Raw genomic sequence first — 12,916 nt, forward strand, 5'->3', positions numbered from 1 at the left:
CGACATAAAACATGTTAGAACGTGTAGGAACTACACCAGACGTCATTAAACTCTTGTTTTACAGAAAGAACATTCAAGTCTTTCATAAATAACGTACACATAACGAAGTCGCCATAGCATGGTTGGTAAAGCGCGCGCCAATCATCTATGGTTCCTTTATGCATTAAGGTCTCAGGTTCAATTCCCACCAGAAACATTTTATTTTTATTTCAAGAAAATAAATAAAGTAAAATGAAAATATAAAGTCATAAAATATCTGATAGATGGCGCCACCATCGTTGAACCATTTAAATTATTTTTCCGAAATATTTCCACATTCCTTTTTTGTTCCTTCGAAAACAAACCCTCTCTTGAAAAATAGATTCGCAATTAAGCAGTTTTATCATTCATTATCACTAAATGGCGCCACCAGCATATCTTCCAAATTAAGTTCACACTTTCAGTTAAGCTTTCTGTCATGGCCCTAGTCTCCGATAGATGGCGCCACTACTGAATGTTATCCATTTAAAGTTTTATTATCCTTCCCTACTAACTGCTTAATCCGGTCTAGTGGTTAGCATACCCTCGTTCGGAGCGAAAGGTCCACGGTTCAAATCCCAGGGAGCGCATTTCAGAATAATACCCTCTTAAATATTTCAAAATAATTTTAATAAAATAAATTGGGCGAATTAATTACATAATTCAAAATTAGCATTTACATTAATTAAGTCATTAAAATTAAGACATGAATCAACATGTCTTATGACGTAGTACAAGATGGCGTCCTTCCAAAAGCGTGACGTCATAGATGACGTCATCATACCCCCATGAAATATTACAAGAAATTGTGTGACGTCATCCTAAAATACCCTCGTAATAGACTACAAGAAATCAGTGATGTCATCACCCCCTCGAAAAAGACTACCAAAAATCAGTGACGTCATCCTTAAAATACCCTCGTACAAGATTATGAGAAAATACAAGACGACCACGCCCCCTCAAGACTGTTGAGTTGTTTTCCTCCTTCTGCCCCCTAGAGTGGCTGTTGAGTTGTTTTCCTCCTTCTGCCGCACGAAGCGATGGGTCTACTATGGGTCTACTATGGGGCTCTTTTTTGCACGCGAGCCGGGAAGAGGGGCGGGGGTCCGCGTAGTTCGTAAATTTTCCGGAGGGGGTCTGCAGAGGTCTGAAGTTTAGGAACCTCTGCCCTAACAGACAGACGTTTCATCCAAATACTTAAATGTATTTCTTAAAAGCGAGTGTTTCTTGCAGAATATTTTTTGGTTCTGCTTTAAGACAACTTTCAGGATTGAACGCATATTTTCTCTTTAAAATTCGTTCGTTCAAAACAACAGAATGAGAATTCGTGAAACAATTTCGAATGACTGTTTTAAGCAAGTTTAGACATGGTTACGTGTTATTTACTAATTAAAGAATGTATAAAAAATTGAACGGAGATCTAGACTAAATGAACGACGAATCCGGTTCTATACTCTTAGCTGAAAATGAATTTTGTAAAAAAAACTTTTATATTATGTGTATGTATTCAAAACACAAAGCAGTACCAACTTTAGTGGCAAACTTCGCCAAAAGTTCGTAATAAATTCCAGTTTCTCATGCTGCGTAATCCGTAATGTTCGGTCACAGAGGAGTTCAAAAGCTTTCTGATGACTTGGCGAAATTTAATGGATGTGAATAAACTAATGCACAAAGGAATCTTTGGTGGGAGTTCGGTTTGATCGAGACAGCTGCTCTCCAACACCTTCGCAATATTTGCGGCTGATTAATGAGGGAATGAATTTTGAAATCTCTCTAGGTGTTCATTCCTTTTGAGAAAGATGAATAGTTGTCGTTTAATTTTTTTTTTTCTTTTTGCCTGTGGCTAATTACAAAGTGTGCTCGGGAGAAAATGCGTTAACGCAAATTTCACGGGTTCATTTTTCAATTTTCCCTTTTTTTTAGAGGACGGTTGTGTGGGTAAAATTACTTTCAAGGGTTGGGTCTGTTAAATACATTGTGTTATTTTCCTTAAGTCTTACGACAATAAATAATAATAGTCTTAAAGTCAAGGAGTATTTAAATGAAAAAGTTTTTTTTTAATACTAATTTCTGTCTGGTAACTGTAGTATGATAAAAGATAAGATAAGATAAGATAAGATAAAATTTATTAACAAACAAAATACACATACATAACAGTAAGCAAAATTAAAAAAAGTGAAGTTAAAAAACTTACAAATTATAAAACATAAATTACAAACTTCATAACAAAACATTAAGAAAATCTTGACTATAGTTCAACACGAGTTAGTATTAAATTTAACACTAAAGAGCGCCAAAGGCACTGTCCGCAGTGTTTTTTAATTGATTTAGTATGGAGTACAAAAACAAATATGTATTAACAGAAATATTTACAAATTAATTTTACACAAGTAGTAAAAATTTTACACAGAACAATTATTGGACTGTTTGACTCCAGAGAAAAAAAAAACACAATAACTCGCATTTAAACATTCAATAGTATAAAAATTACAATACAAAATCCCCCCCGGTTGGCAAGTCAGTATATTTTATCAGCTAAAAGTTAATTGTTGATACAATGTCATTATTTTGTATATATTCATTGACCCCTTTTTTATATTTTTTAAAGTTCTTCTCATTCCTAACATCTTCCGTTAGTTCATTAAACAGCCGCGGTGCCAAGTAAAAGAATTGTTTTTTAATAATCGTTTTATTTGGTTTTATAACTTTATATTGTTTACCTGAAATTCGAGTATTATATTGTTTTTCATTAATTTCAAACCAGTTATTGTTGTTATGCAAAAAATACAATATTCTCTGTGCATATATTTCTCTGATATTATAGATTTTCTCTGACTTTTGTAAAATAGTATCGTTTTTATTAAGTTCTTGTTTAGCTCCATAAATTATTTTCAAAATTTTTGCATAAGTTCTATTTAAATTGGTAAGATTTGTTTCATAATCGCCTCCCCATGCACAAATACCATACGTAATTATTGAGTTAATCCAAGCATAAAATAAACATCTAAGAAACTTTTTCCCAACTATACTTCTCAATAGATAGAGCCAATGTATTCTACCTCTTAATTTTTTCACAAGTTTTTCAGTATGGCATTTCCATTTTAAATTTTCACTAAAAGTTATACCTAAATAATTTATATTTTCGACTCTTTCTATGGTAGGGCAGTTACAGTTATTTGTGCAGTCACATGTTGGTTCGTGATATTTTATGCGTAAATCAATTTTATTAATTCCATTCTTTTTTAAATCAAACTTTATGTATTTTGTTTTATTTATATTAAGAGATAACATATTGTCAGTTAACCATTTATTTATAGCAGTTAAATCAAGTTCCATTTGGTTTTTTATATCATTAATGCTCTTTGCAGAATATGTTAATGCTGTATCATCTGCATATAGAGTAATTGTACCGTATAATTTAATGTATGACATGTCATTAATATATATTAAAAAAAGTAATGGACCTAAAATTGATCCTTGAGGGACTCCCGTTTTTTTTTGTTTTATATTTGCTTATACAGTTATTTAGTTTTGTTGCTTGTTTTCTGTCCGTGAGATAGGATAATATCCATTTGTAAGGTATTCCTCTTATTCCAACATTGTATAACTTTTTTATCAAAATCTTTATGCTTACACTGTCAAATGCTTTACGTAAATCCAAGAATACTGCTGAAGTTTCATAGTTTTCGTTAATGTTCGCATAAATTTCACCTGCTAATTTTAATACAGCTTTTTCAGTATTTCTGTTTTGCCTAAATCCGTATTGTGCGTTATGGAAAAAATCATATTTTTCTAAGAAATTCATCAACTGAGAGCTATAACATTTTTCCAATAATTTTGAGAATATTGGCAGAACTGAGATAGGTCCGAAATTATTACAGTCATCTTTAGCACCTGATTTGTGTATCGGTGTAATTATTGCTTTTTTTAGATCTTCTATGAATTCCCCTCTTTGTAGACTAATATTGATGATTTTTGTCACAATTTCTATATGATAATTAGCAATTATCTTAAGTGCATTACTTGTAATTCCGTCATGTCCCGGTGTTTTGTCATTTTGCATATTATCAATAATATTTTTAACCTTACTTATTTCCATTGGATAAATATACATAGAATTTGTTTGGTGTGTTATGTTATTATCATAGTTTGATGCTTTATCGCCGTATATTTCCACACAACAATTTATAAAAAAGTCATTAAATTTTTCAACTAGTTCATTGCTATTATCTACATCGATGGAATTCTTATTCTTAATCCCTGTAATATCTTTAATAATATTCCATTGTTTTCTTCCATCTTTTCCAGCATGGACAAATTTTTTATGAAAAAAATCCTCTTTTTCTTTTTTAATCAACTTTTTTAATTGTTTATTGTATTCTTTATAATTATTTTTATATTCCTTATTATAAGGAAATTGTTTTGTTTCTTATATAATTTTTCTTTTTTATTGATCATATTTACCAACACTTGTGTAATCCATTGTTTTTTTAATTTATTAGCTTTTTTTATCTTCTTGTTTTTTTCCATGAATTCCTTAATTTTACTGATAAAAGTGTTATAAATCTCATTTATCTCCATGTTTTCATCTATTAAGCTAGAGAAATTAATTTCTTTAATATCCTGTTCAAAAGTTCTATAACCGATGCATGTTTTAATTATTTGCTCGCTACTCCGATTACGTTTCAAATGTTTTTCTAATAATTTTTTGTTATCAATTTTTACTAGTAATGCATAGTGATCGGTTATTGTTGTTTTATGTACTGCAGCTGTTACTGCTCTATCTATTCTGTAATTACATTTATAAAAGACATGATCAATACAGGATGAGCTTAGGTCATTACATCTAGTTGGTATATCAACATATTGCTTGAAACCCATAGTGTACATAGTATTAATATAATCATTTGTTATCGTGTTATTCTGTAAAGTATCAATGTTTATGTCACCAATATACAAAATGTTTTTACATACAATTCCTTTTACCTTTTGTTCAAGTTCTAATATATAATCATTTATACTACATTTAATAGCCCTGTAAATAAAAACTATAAAAAAATCAAGTTCCTTATTATACAAGTATAATGCCTCAGCAGTATTCATTAAAATACTCTGATCAGAAAAGTAGTATTTCTCTTTAATATAAGCTATGACTAACCTGAGAAGTTATGAATAAAAAAATGGAAACAAATGAATGTATATATATATATATATATATACTCTTCGTTTTCCGAAGCCGAGTCTTAGCGCCAATTTGCGCATGCGTCAGGTCTGCTGTGATTTTATCAAAATAGGGAGGAAAACCCGGAAGTAAAAGGTTCAAAATAACGTTTTCAAAGACAGCAAGTGCGAGCGGTAAGTGCCCATCCTCATCCTATCGCCCCTTTTTGAAATGGAATCTTTCCTGAATAGTAGTCTTTGTTTTCGAGAACGGACAGTATATATATATATATATATATATATATATATATATATATATATTTATATATCGCAATCACGAGTTGCGACAGGACCCTACGCATTGGAGGCTATTGTTTCTAGAAACGGCTATTGTCCTCTCAAGCCTGCCCCTCCTCCTGGACGGTTACGTGTGTGTATGTGTGTAAGAACTTGTTTGTGTGTAGATGTGTGTGTATGTAGAAGTGTGTGTATGCAGGACATGGACGCCACTGCCTAGGAGGAGGGGACTCCGGTGGACGGCGGTGCTGCAGAGGCCGCTGGTTCATTCTGGAAAAGGAACCGGACATCAAGGACGGTCAAATGAAAGCAATAAGCTATCGTGATTGCTCAAAAAAACCGTAATAATACATATTATACATTTGTGTTGACTTTTTTTTTGACAATGGGTAATAACACTGCAATAAATTATTCTCACTTACAGTTATTATTGTAGTAATATTTATGTCTCTAAAAATAACTAAATGTTTAAATAAAATGAAATAACAATAAAGAAAAAAAAAACAGTATCAGCCACAAAATTAATTACAAAAGGCTTAACAAAAGTTACAGCTCTAATTAGATTTTTCTCCATTCAGTGCATGCTCATTAAAATTGTTTTTGTTTCGTATCTTACTTTGACATAAATACTTAAACTGAAAATGCTCTGTAAAAGACAACCGATGGTGTAATACATACAACTTCTGTACAGGATCTTAACCTTTAGCAGCAGAAAAATGAATATCTGTATTTCGGACCTAAATGACCAGTTCTTACTAATTTTGGGTCGAAAAATACGAATATTTAAAGAAAATTGTTTTATTAGATCTTGTTTTTAAGATACAAAACAAACCCACTGAAGAAAATGCACAGTGACTCACCTATGCATTAAATGGCAAATTAAAAGAATGAAAAAAAGGGCCGTGGTAGCCCGATCGGTAGAGTGTTGGATTCGGGGCCGGAGGGTCCTGAGTTCGAACCTCGATGGTCGAAGACCCACCGTCGTCATTAAAGGGGACTGGGCGACGTTAAATATGCTCGTGATCTCAATGTCCTCCAAGTGAAACGATACCTCTGGGGGTGCTAGCACCAGGTAGCTATTAGCTCCAGGTCTAGTTCTAAATTCTCATTAACTGTTCGATCCGGTAATGGTGCTGCCATCTATCGGTATAAAAAATAATGGAGGCAAGGCACTTAGTATGCAGTCCTCGACATAAATACAGTTGTAGTCAGTTGTGACTCGGAATCGAAATCGAAAGGAATGAAAAAGTAAATCCAATTCAATAAATGTAATGCAATTGTTCATGTTTCATCAAATTATGTTAGTTTTTCGGAAAGCAACAGTTGATTTTAAATTATTCTTGTAAACGCTCCCTTTTCGATTGTCTCATGTACGTCAAATAAAATCATCTCTTGTAATAAATCCAGTAGCCGTCGACGAGCATTATCTCATCCCAATGAGCGTGGTTTCTGCTTTCTACTGCAGATATATCTTGACTTACGTTCGACGAGCACGACCGGTAGCGCCCGGTTGGTTAATCACGTGATAGCAATGACGTCAGTGGTTACTAACCGTTGTTCGCGAACCAATGCTTCATCGAACGCTTTCGGTTAATCACCGGTTACTTGCGCAGACATGGCGCAGACGAACACCACACAGGTGAAAATTACTTATAATTGGTCATAAATGTCACGTGGTTCCCTCAACCAATCAACCAGCTTAAGTTGTGGTTGACCGGTAGATCAACCGGTGAAGCTCACAGAACGACATCGGAAGCAACCAGTTAACCGGTAACTCTCAAGAACGCTGCGGTTAGGAACCGGTTACTCACCGGTCGACCGGTGAGGTTCGTCGAACGCAAGCTAAGTGAAACCTTTCACCGAGCACATCACTTACGGTTCCACATTTTTAACAGTAAAATCGTAAATATATATATATATATATATATTAGAATATACTACTTTTAAAAACTGACGCCTTAAATCTGGGAAATGAAGTACAAATGCATGCGAAGTGTCACACGTTAGCAAATAGAATGAGACAGCCAGTATTAAAAATATCAAATTAAAGCATCAAATAAAATTATAGTTAGTGTGAATTCAAACTCATTAAGTATCTATGAATTGCAGCAGCTATTCTTTATTTTAGTTAATGCTGTGCATTTTAACTCCCTAGGGTTTAAACAAATAATTGGACTAACTTAAAAAATATTTACTTTCGAGAAAGTATATTAGAAACTAAACACAACAAAATATGAAAAGAACATTCAAGATAAAGTGAAAATAAAAATTATAATTTAGTAGCGAATAAAGAAAAACTTAAACATAAATCACTCTTGTCAAGATATTTTACTCAAAGCAAATTAAAAGATGGCTTCATGCAAAAAAAATAAGCCAAAATAGCGCAGTTTATCATGAATTATGCAAAAAACATCTAACTAAAACGACAGAAACGAGCACACACACACATGTAATATGATTCATTATCAACTAACCAAAATAATGTGCATTTTTTTCAATTGCTATCTAAACATGAAACAGCAAAGGCAATTTATTCACGAAATGTTTATGACACTAAATTACTATTTTTATCAAGCAAGCACAATTTTCAAAGCTACAAAATGCCAGAACTTTCGGTTTTTTTTTTAATTATTTTGTTACATTCCAAAAGTGGTCCAATTAGTTTGAAAATTTTTACACATTTCGTAAATTATCTGTTAATATGTACTGGAATTTTTTTTTACCTCGATTTGAACCACCACTTTCTGAAATAGTCATTAAATTATAGGATAGTTTTTACTAGCAAACTTGCATTTAGAAAGAAATGTTTCTAATTTTTACGTTTATAATATTTCACTTATTGGACATACTGCTTTTGTTTGGCTGTTTGGCACTGACATGTATAACCAAAATTTATCCGGCTCTCTAAACAACAATCGATGGAAAATAGCAGTTTCGGCAGTTGTGCTGCAACATCTAATTTCTTACAGTTCGTGAACAATTTCCAGCCATAGGCAGAGGTAAACAGTACTATCTTCAGAAGCGAGTTTTCGAGATATTTGTAGAAACGCGTTTCGGATTAAACAGTAACAATAAAGAAATGTTGGAATTATACTTATTTTTTTTTCTTTTTTCTTCAGCTGTAACTTAATAAGCAAGCTTGTACAATAAAACTAACACAGAATAGATGATAAAAATGCAAAAAAAAAAAAAAAAAAAAAAAGACATGAAACATGTGCAGTTGTCTTTTGGTATTCTATGACAGTATACTCCTAAATTCTCGAAAGACTGTAGAACTACTTTTTATATTATTTTAAGATTTAGCCATCACCTAAAAGAGGAATTTTTTTTCCTTATGTATCAAAGAAATGCAACATTGTTAAGATTATTTGAAATCCAAGCTAAACACTAACTGTACCAAGTAAACAACATCTAGTGCTTAAGTATTGAAATTTGCTTTACGGCATCGAATTACCATTAGATCTTTTAAGCGTAGGGTCAGTTAGAACAAAAGTTGCAGTTTATGCATTGAATAGAAGACCACACTGCGGGCTTCGCGATCCAATGGGCGTAGGTTCGAGTCAGCCATGAGACAAATTTTTAGGACTTCTTTCAGGGAAAATCTTAAACGATATTACGTTTTATTGTCTTATTTTTATTCTTAATAACTAATAATATAAAGCTGAAGAGATTGTTTGAACGCGCTAATCTCATGAACTACTGGTTCGAATTCAAAAAATATTTTTTGTTAAATAGTCCATTCATTGAGGAAGGCTATAGGCTGTATAACATCACGCTATGACTAATAAGAGTGCAGCAGCAATAAAAAACGTTATGAAAACGGGAAAAGTTATATCTATACTATTATTATAAAGCTGAAGAGTTTGTTTGAACGTGCTAATCTCAAGAACTACTGGTTCGAATTGAAAGATTATTTTTGTGTTGAATAGTCCATTTGTTGAAGAAATCTACAGTCTATATTTTTAAAATCAGATTGACCGAAATATTTGTAATTGCAAATTAAATGTTGAATTAATTTTTTAGTACTATGAATTCCTAATAGATGGCGAGTTAAGTTTAGTTCTATGAACTCCTAAGAGATGGCGGGGTATGCTAAGTCTTCAAGAGGTCCCTCTCTGACAGTGTCAATAGCTGCGAGGAACTATGCCCATGCTACGCTGTTTGTGATCAGCAAAGATTTTTTGAATGCGTTTTTTTTTTTTTTTCCCCGATGTTCAGGTACATAATTTGTTTTGTACGATTTTTCTATTGGGTTTTATTTTCCTTATTTATTCAACGTTTGTTTTTGTTCCTGTCGTTGAATATACGTAGTTACTTATCTAAATAAATAACTTGATTTGTCGTATTATTCAATTATGCATTTCTTTATTAGGTTTTTATTATAGCATTGTTTGTTTGGCGAAACACTTTTAATTGCAGGGGAAAAAACCACTTCACTCGCTGAAGGGCAGGTTTACGGTAGCGTGGTTGCTTGGCGCGTTAAGTGATGAACTATGTGGTTGAAGGATTATTTTGAGTTTTAAAGCTACTGTTAATATTTTTATGTGTTTTGGCGAATGGTTTTAAATTCCAAAGATACTTTAATAGATCTTTGGAAAAGGTCTGTACTCATTTCAGTTGAAGAAAAATGATCATTTCACATCAGAAGGGGGGCGGTGGGTCGGATTTTTTTTTCCCGTTCAACGGACTTCCTTTAACTTCTGAACACTTCTGGGCATCGCTTTGCGGGTACTACTAGTCATTTAAAAAGTCACTGACTCCCAATTTTTGGCAATTTCATGTGCCAAAATTTGTGCTTTTAACAAATGCGAAATAGAAAAAAAAAAAAAAGTCTAACAACATAAATTTGTCGAATTTTGTCTTTATTTGATTTGTCCTTTTTTAATTGGTTTTAAGTTATAATTTTTTAAGTAAAATTTGCATATAAACTATTTTCGGGGAGACATCTAAGTGCTTTGGTATTCCAAAATAAATTTATCAATTGTTTAGAAAAATCAAGCGTGCTTCATGAGCAAAAAATAAATGCTGCATCCCGGCATGTAGTCTACATTTCGACTTTTGCTATACAGTAAGATGCGTATGAAATCTAGCTTCCTTTCGTAGTTTAATGTAACTTTTCTAAAACAAAAAAAAAAAAAAAAACTCTAAAATGTATAGATAAAAGTAAGTATATTGCTACATTTTACTTGAAATTAATATATGCACCGTATATTTTAATGCTAATGAGTTTTGCATAAGTTAAATCGCTTAACTACTTGATTCAAACACACATTAGTGGAACTTTTTTCACGCTCAGCTTACTTAAATTTGACTTAGGAAATTTTGAACTTCTTATGAAGATAAGGTTTCCTAAACCTTTTTTTTCCCCTATGAATTAGCTTTTATTTTCATACTATACACACGTTTTACCTAAGTAACTTTGATACTCTACCTTTATTTTCAATACACCCACTTCAAATACGTCCGCCTACATTAATTCTATGGTAATTTGGATTGTTGTACCATGTTTCAAAAATTAACTTATATTTCTTATATTTTATTCTTATTCTGATCTAAATAATGTTATTGCATTTATGTTCTTAACGTTCCTAAATGGAATGAACATGCTATTTCTAATTAGAAAAAAAGCAAGACACTAAGGAATGGCAGAAAGTTTTTTATTATGCTGGTTGCGCTAAGCACATATGTGAAATCTGCACATTTTATCAAAATTTAATTATTAACACCGTGAGGTTATTAGTATTTCAATATAATAAAATCGTAAGTTTTTAGGTGGTTTGTGAGCGAGGACCATTGAAAAAAAACATTAGGAAAAAAGTGGTATCGGCTTATTTTGCGTAGTTTGCTAAGGGCATTTCAAAGTAAGTGACATATTCTTAGCATTTAAAGTAGTATCTGTGTCAGTTGAAGTCAAATTTGTTTGCTTTAAATTGTTTGCTTCAAACAAACTTTCATGCAAAATGTATTTGATGTAGGGTACCAGTTGCATTATTTCAGTAAGGAACATATTTTGGGATTTAGCTTTACTCACTGGATATTTCACAGACAAATTCTATGCATTCACCCTTAAACATTTGTCTAACTATGTAACGCGAGTAATACCTGAGTTGTTTTTTTTATTATACATTAATCGAGTTTACCTGTTCGTTCGAGAAAGTCTCTTGACTTTATTAGTGTAATCAATCACTAAAAACGATTCAGAAACGTTTTTGGAAATTAATAGGCAGCTGATGTGCCCAATTTCAACCAGTAACATATCTTACAAAAACCGGGAACGTTTTCCGATAAAAATCTGTAACCTTTCTGAAATATTGGGAAATCACCCCTGTTAAAGCCAGTCGTGAATGTTTTAGCCAAATTAAATATTTTTGATTAGAACTTTCCTGATTTACTAAGAAAGCTCCAGAAGCATTAGAGCAACCATGGCCAAAGCTACACGAAAATTGCAAGCAAAAACCAAGCATACTCCTTGCCGGCATTTATTGCCTCGCAAAGCTACATCTATCCAGTAACATATTTACTCCCATTGGGAGCTAAGTCAATCTTTAAACTGGTAGCAAAAAATATCTTTCAAACCAGTGAGAAGTCGATATTCGTGCATCTTTTAGCAATTCAGGAAACTTTTTTGAGATTATACTTGATTTTACGGGGAAATAGGTGAACACCTCTGGAATCCCGAAACGTTCCACGGAAATAACCAGTAACGTTTCGGAATTTTTTTACAGTGATGTTAAAAATGAGTTATATTCCAAATTTATTGTTGATTCTGAAATGTGAAAATTTGAATAATTAATGCATTTTCTTTTGAAATTTTACTTTTTATTATTTTTTACGTCAAAAAAATCACTTTTGTCCACAGAGTTTTTCGGGTATTTCACCAGATGCAATCTGTCTTGACTAATCTTTTAAATTTCTTTTGATGGAGAAACATATTCCAAAAATCGGTTCATTTATTCCTTAAGCCGAAAAATGATCTAAAATTTCTGCTGCAAAAGAAAAAAGAAACACACAGCTGTGACAAAAGAAATTGCACTTTCAAGCATCAGAAATCTATCTTGGGTTTCTTTCAGACAATTTATCAGAAAACGTTTTCACTTTATTGTGAAATACTTTGGTGTTACTCTATTGTTCACTTTGTAAGTTTTAGAAAGATTTAATATTATAATTTCTGAAAACAATTATTAAAAAGATACTATTGCAGTTATAAGGTTTAAAACTATTTACAGTGATTATTTAACGTCATCAAAAACCGTATATTTTTAAAAGAAAGTTTCTGAACTGAAAAACTGCATTGCATTTTAAAGTACTTAACCTTATGGCTTCATACTTCTTAGCAGCTAAATTAAGCTATTTTTTTTAATGGGCAACTAAAATATTTATTATTATTAATAAATATTTTTAAAGTAATTAGTAAATTATTTTTTATTAAAAATAATGTTCC

The sequence above is a fragment of the Uloborus diversus genome, chromosome 5 (assembly GCF_026930045.1).
Source record: "Uloborus diversus isolate 005 chromosome 5, Udiv.v.3.1, whole genome shotgun sequence".
NCBI lineage: Eukaryota > Metazoa > Arthropoda > Arachnida > Araneae > Uloboridae > Uloborus > Uloborus diversus.